Source organism: Octopus bimaculoides, chromosome 6, assembly GCF_046866305.1.
Source record: "Octopus bimaculoides isolate indiv1 chromosome 6, ASM4686630v1, whole genome shotgun sequence".
Taxonomy (NCBI): domain Eukaryota; kingdom Metazoa; phylum Mollusca; class Cephalopoda; order Octopoda; family Octopodidae; genus Octopus; species Octopus bimaculoides.
In genome coordinates, this window is record NC_142933.1 from 110,478,356 (window position 1) to 110,486,362 (window position 8,007).

An 8,007-nucleotide genomic window follows, 5' to 3' on the forward strand; every position below is an offset into this window, starting at 1 on the left:
TTTTTCATTTATTTACATACACACGCTGACAAATATATATACATACACACACACACACACACATATATATATATATATATATGTATATATATGTAAGAACGACCGTGCGAACCAAAAGGAGGAATGGTGACGAATGGAAAACGGGCTCCTTTTTTAAACGCGTCACATGGTTGACACAAAAATATAAAATGATAAATATGTTATAATTCTATAACATAGAGAATTCATAAATGCCAGTAAGGAAGACGATAGAACTCAACCGATAGAGATGAATAACAGTAAGATTTATTGTAGCATTAAACTGTATGTCTGTGTGTGTGTGAATGCGACATAATAAAACACAATATAAGACTGGCTGTCATGTAAACAAAAGAGTGTGTGCAAGTAATACATGTATGTGAATGCAAGAGATACATAGTATTGATAAGAGTCAGTAACACGGATTAGAATTTACCAGTTCTTAGTTAGAATACACAGTAGTAAGTGTCTATATATAAGAAGTTAAGGTTAAGGCAGAGCGGTCACTCATCATGATGTTGGGGCTTCTATGCCGGGCCGGGTTCTTGAATACAGAGGTTCTTCGCAGGCTGAATTCTGGTTGTTATTTCATGGTGAGCAAATCACACAAACAGGGTTGAGAAGCTGCGGTGGCTGTTTGGTAGCTGTGGGTAGCTTGTGTATGTGTAGAAGTCATGTTGACGCTGTTGGGGACGATGCTGGTAGTTGTAGTTGAACGATGGTGTTGATGTCGTCGCTGGACTGGCTGATTGGTGTTATACTGGCTGGCTGTGTTACGTGTGTGGTCAAACGACCAGATCCTACAAGATCTGAGCCGCGACGAATTGGCAGGGATAATTTAGGCTATTTATAGATACAGATAGGCTCCAGAGAAGCATCAGAAGAACACTCTCACGTGACCTTATTAGGGGCTACGGTTGGTCGATTTGCATCCTGCGGTGAACGGACTGGAGATAATTTACCCGCGCAAAGAATAGTCAGTCAGGTGATGACAGGGAAAGAGTTGTTTTCTACTATGCTCGCATTTGTTTATATATAACAGTGGGGGAGATGGTTTCACTACATATATATCTGTTGGCACTCCGTCGCTTACGACGTCGAGGGTTCCAGTTGATCCGATCAACGGAACAGCCTGTTCGTGAAATTAACATGCAAGTGGCTGAGCACTCCACAGACACGTGTACCCTTAACATAGTTCTCGGGGAGATTCAGCGTGACACAGTGTGACAAGGTTGACCCTTTGAATTACAGGCACAACAGAAACAGGAAGAAAGAGTGAGAGAAAGTTGTGGTGAAAGAGTACAGCAGGGTTCGCCACCATCCCCTGCCAGAGCCTCGTGGAGCTTTAGGTGTTTTCGCTCAATAAACACCCACCACGCCCTGTCTGGGAATCGAAACCACAATCCTATGACCGCGAGTCCACTGCCCTAACTACTGGGTCGTTGCGCCTCCACATATATATATATATACACATATACATAAAAGAAGAGTGCGATAATTGTAAATAAATCCCAATGATAACAGAGAGGGTTAAAAACCCTTACATGCCTAGAAATAGCAGTCAAAACCGCCGTAAAACCACTACAGTCACTCATATTATTTCTCCACAACTATAAATGCTGTCGGTGAGTGACATGGCACATAAAGTTCAAAACCTAAATAAAAATAAAAGGTTAGTCCTCTATTACAATTTCGAAGTTAGGAACCAAAAGTGGATCTATTCGAGTGGCTTTGACTGCTATTTCTAGGCATGTAAGGGTTTTTAACCCTCTCTGTTATCATTGGGATTTATTTACAATTATTGCACTCTTCTTTTATGTATATGTATATATATATGTGTGTGTATGTATGTATATTTGTATGTGTATGGATGTGTGTGTATCTATATATATTTGTGTGTGTATGTATTTATATTTGTGTGTGTGTGTATGTATGTGTGTGTATGTATATTTGGGTGTGTGTATGTATATATATTTGTGTGTGAATGTATGTATTTATATTTGTGTATGTGTATGTGTATGTTTATATATTTGTGTGTGTGTGTGTGACTGGGCTGTGGCCATGCTGGGGCATCACCTCAAAAGGTCTTAGTTGGACAAATTATCCCCAGTACTTATCATCTTTAACCCGGTGCTCATTGTATCAGTCTTTTATGCTGAACTGCTAAGTTACAAGGATGTAAACAAACCAACACTGGTTGTCAAACTGTGGTGGGGGACAAACACACACACACACACACACATTTATATATACGAAGGGCTTCTTTCAGTTTTTGTCTATCAAATCCACTCACAAGGCTTTGGTCGGCCTAAGGCTATAATGTTAGAGATGCTTGCCCAGGTTGCCAGGCAGTGGGACTGAACCTGGAGCCATGTGGTTGGGAAAGAAACTTCTTTTCGCACAGCCGTGCCTGATATATATGAATATCTATAAATATATTCTTTTACTTGTTTCAGTCATATGACTACGGCCATGCTGGAGCACCACCTTAAACGGTTTTAGTCAAACAAATCAACTCCAGGACTTATTCTTTGTAAGCCTAGTACTTATTCTATCAGTTAATTTTGCCAAACCGCTAAGTTACAGAGGCATAAACACACCAGCATCAGTTTTCAAGCATTGGTGGTGTGACAAACACAAACATAAAGACACACTCACATAAATATATATATATATAATATACACATACACACACACACACATATATATATATATAAGTATATATATATATATATATAAATAAGGATAAGATCGGTATTTAAAATATTGATCTTATCAAGTGGTCAGCTGGGAATAAAAACCATCAAAGGTAATAATTATTTAAAATTATAATACAGGGTATCAAGAGATACCACCACGCTGAAAAAATAGCAGTCAAATCCTGACTCCAAAACCACAATAAATGTCCGCAAGGCACGATTAGCGAAGAAGAAGACCAAATAAACCAGTAAAAATAGGGCTATTTAAGCTAGTCGTGTGCATAATTGCATATATATGTATGTATACGTCCGTATATGTAAGTATACTGTTTATATACATGTATTTGTATTTATGTACTTGAGTATATTTCACTGATGAAGGCAGAGCATTTATGCAAAGCCAGAAATCCAGGATTTGAAATTATCTTATTATTTTTACTGGTTTATTTGGTCTTCGTCTTCGCTAATCGTGCCTTGCGGACATTTATTGTGGTTTTGGAGTCAGGATTTGACTGCTATTTTTTCAGCGTGGTGGTATCTCTTGATACCCTGTATTATAATTTTAAATAATATATATATATATATATATATCATCATCATCGTTTAACGTCCGCTTTCCATGCTAGCATGGGTTGGACGATTTGACTGAGGACTGGTGAAACCGGATGGCAACACCAGGCTCCAGTCTGATTTGGCAGAGTTTCTACAGCTGGATGCCCTTCCTAACGCCAACCACTCAGAGAGTGTAGTGGGTGCTTTTACGTGTCACCCGCACGAAAACGGCCACGCTCGAAATGGTGTCTTTTATGTGCCACCCGCACAAGCCAGTCCAGGGGCACTGGCAACGATCTCGCTCGAAAATCCTACAGGAGCCAGTCAGGCGGTACTGGCAACGGCCACGCTCAAAATGGTGCATCTCATGTGCCACCCGCACAAGAACCAGTCCAGGGGCACTGGCAACGATCTTACTTGGCTTGCCGGGTCTTCTCACGCACAGCCCATTTCCAAAGGTCTCGGTCCGTAGTCATCGCCTCGGTGAGGCCCAATGTACGAAGGTCTTGCCTCACCACCTCAGCCCAGGTCTTCCTGGGCCTACCTCTTCCACGGGTTCCCTCAACTGTTAGGGTGTGGCACTTTTTCACGCAGCTATCCTCCTCCATTCTCACCACATGTCCATACCAGCGCAATCGTCTCTCTTGCACGCCACAACTGATGCTTCTAATGTTCAGCTTTTCTCTCAAGATACTTACACTCTGACGGGTATTCACATTGACATTACACATCCAACGGAGCATACTGGCTTCATTCCTTGCGAGCTTACGTATGTCCTCAGCAGTTACAGCCCATGTTTCACTGCCATGTAGCATGGTTGTTCGTACGCATGCGTCATACAGTCTGCCTTTTACTCTGAGTGAGAGTCCCTTTGTCGCCAGCAGGGGTAAGAGCTCTCTAAACTTTGCCCAGGCTATTCTTATTCTAGCAGCTACACTTTCAGCGCACCCACCCCCACTACTAACTTGGTCGCCCAGATAGCGGAAGCTATCGACTACCTCTAGTTTTTCACCCTGGAATGAGATAGAAGTTGTTTCCTGTTTGTTTGCAGTCTTTATTGCACCTGAACATCTGCCACAAACAAAAACTAACTTGCTAGTTAACCTGCCTTTGATGTTGCTGCACCTCTTATGTGTCCATAGCTTGCACCGGGTACATCTTATAGAGTTACTACCTACTCCTTTTCTACATACTGAGCAGGGCCATCTACCTGAAGGGGTTTGTGTTTTATCTACCTTCCTACTTATTAGGATTTTGGTTTTAGCTAGGTTGACTCTAAGGCCCTTCAATTCTAGACCTTGCTTCCACACCTGAAACTTCTCCTCTAGTTCTGATAGTGACTCCGCAATTAGGGCAAGGTCATCAGCATAGAGGAGCTCCCAGGGGCAACCTGTCTTGAACTCCTCTGTGATTGCCTGGAGGACTATGGTAAATAATAGGGGGCTGAGGACGGAACCTTGGTGGACCCCTACCTCTACCCGGAATTCATTGCTGTACTCATTTCCAACCCTCACCTTACTGGCCGCATCTCTGTACATGGCTCGCACAGCTCTCACTAGCCATTCTTCTATCCCAAGTTTCCTCATTGACCACCAGATAAGGGATCGGGGGACCCTGTCAAAGGCTTTCTCCATGTCAACGAAAGCCAGGTACAGAGGTTTATCCTTGGCTAGGTATTTCTCTTGCAACTGTCTCACTAGAAATAAGGCATCAGTAGTGCTTTTACCTGGCACGAACCCAAACTGCATCTCATCTAAATTGATTCGCTCCCTAATTAGTTGGGCTATGACCCTCTCTGTAACTTTCATAACCTGATCTAACAGCTTGATGCCTCTGTAATTATTTGTATCTAAAGCGTCCCCTTTACCTTTGTAGCAGTTGACTATGATGCTGCTACACCAGTCATAGGGTATGACTCCTTCGTGTATCACCTGGTTCGTAATACGGGTGACTAGGCTATAGCCAACACTGCCAGATATTTTGAGCATCTCTGCAGTGATTCCTGATGGGCCGGGGGCTTTCCCGGTCTTCATACTCTTAATTGCTTTATCTACCCTGGTACTATCAACTCGGATAGCTGGTCCCTCTATTGGGTCGACATAAGGCAGGCTCTCTTTCTCCCATTCATTCTCTTCATATATATGCAATAGGCTTCTTTCAGTTTCTATCTATCAAATCTACTTACAAGGCTTTGGTCGGCCTGAGGCTATAGTAGGAAACACTTGCCCAAGGTGCCATGCAGTGGGACTGAACTCGGAACCATGTGGTTGGGAAGCAGGCTTCTTACCACACAGCCACACCTGCATCTATGTGTGTGTGTGTGTGTGTGTGTGTGTGTGTGTATATATATATATATATATATATATATATATATATATATATATATAATATCTATCTATATATATATATATATTTATACATATATACATATATATATATATATATATATAATATATATATATATATATATATATATATATATATATATATATATATATATATATATATATATATATATATAAAAGGTTTAAGGATGGCATAAGGACTGCTATGAAGTCAATTGGAATGGCTCCAAAAGATATAGAAGTCCTCGCTTCAGATCGAGTTGGATGGGGAACAAGGGTGTGGAGTGGAGTGAAAGCATTTGAAGAGGCCAGGATGATGCAAGCAGGGCTCAAGAGACATTTAAGGAAAAAGGTGAAGACTGAGAAGGTGAATGACAAGGACCTTTTTGTGTGCACAGTCTGTGACAGACCATGTCTGTCCTTGGCTGGCCTCAAATCTCACCTGCGAACCCATGGAAAACAAACCTCACCCAGCTATTCTGATTATATGTCTGTGCACACGTTTGAATGTGGTGTGTGCCAGAGGGTTTGCAAATCCAATGGTGGTCTTAAAAAACATGTTAGGATCCACAATGAGCAGAACTTACTTGCAGGTATTGGTAGTGCAAATCAGAGGTGCAATCTGTGTGGGTGTTTTTTCAAAACACTGTCTGGTTTAAAAAGCCACATCAGACGCCATGAAAGGGCTAAGGTGTAGGTGCAGGAGGTGGTCAAACTCTGTTTAAGGAGTAGACAACCACCATATATTTATACATATATATATATATATATATATATTTATATATACACATATATATATATATATATAAATATAGGCCAATCACTGCTGATTCCCCACCTCCACTTACTAGAACTATAGTTGTAGGAATAGTTTTCATAATCACTCACTCACTCTCTTCCTCCCTCTCTCCTATAGACACACACACACACACACACACCTGCCATCATAATAGACTAAATACAAACAATGATAAAGATAAGAGAAGTTAGAGAAGCTTCTCACAAAGATGATCACTTTTTGACCTCAACAGAGCAGCTGGAGGTGGGGGGGACAAGGTTAAAGAGATTAAGATGAAAATTATTGACAGACAGACAGACAGATATAGGGGGTGGAATTCTTTTATAGAGGAAACTGACTGTTGCCAGGAGTACATACAGACACAGACACACACACACACACACACACACACGCACATACACACACACATGCACCTACACACAAATATACATACACACACACATGCAAGCGTATTAATACACGTCTTCCAAAAAACACACACAAACACATATATACATAATGAAGAGAAAGGCTGAAAGCCTCACATGTTGAATGGAAGAATTTAGTGAATTTCATCAATGCCTCCCATCCTCCATCCATCCACCCAGGTATCTCAACTGGAGTTTATTTTATTGACCCTAGAAGAATAAAAGTCAAAGGTCGTCTGTCAGAACTTGAACTTACAATGTAATAAAACCCCTGTAACTAAATATCTCAACAGAATTTGTTGCAACTCTGCAGAGATATTCGTTTTAATAGAAACCAAAACAAGAAACCAAGATGCTGATTGTAACCATTCCAGAACAAGAAATTAGGATGAATCTAATAAAGACAAAGACCAGCAAAACTCAGTCAGAGAATAAATGTAGAATCTGCTGGAAAAGCAATGAAAACATTAACCATCTCTTGCGTGAGTGCAGTAAGCTAGCACAAAAAGAGTATAAGTGCATGAATGACCGTGTAAGTAAAAGAATGCATTTGAATGTTAACTGTGTGTGTGGCTTTGAAATAACAGGAAAGTGGTGTGAACATGAGCAGAGGCTGTGATAGAGAATAAGATTTACAGGAATTTATGGGATGTACCCATAAAGACTGGCCATATTATTGAAACAAGAAGACTGGATAAGATTATAGAGGACAAAATAAACAGTGTAAGGTCCTAGACTTTGTAATACCATAAGACACCAAAGAAATTTAAGAAACTGAGAAATATCAGGACCTGGCCAGAGAGACGAAGAGATTGTGGAAGACAAAAGTGACAAGTATTTCAATGGTTATAATTGTATTTGGTAAGACACTCAAACTGCTATCCAGGAGACTGAATAACATTGGAAGTGAGGCTCACGCTGAGATTTGAGGAGACATGTTGTCACCAAACCTCGAGATAACATCCCTGTTAACTAAATTACAATATAGTTCAATGGAGACATAGGAATGGAGTTTAGGATAAAGAAATGTGGAGTTCAAAGAGGAAAGGTGGTGAGAACTGAAGGGGTAGGACTACCAGATTGAAGTGTTATGAGGGATATTGAAGAGAGTGGTTATAAGTACCTTGGCATCTTGGAGACTGACAGAATAAAAAAAAGTGAGATGAAAAGTTGGCACTGTCATGGTA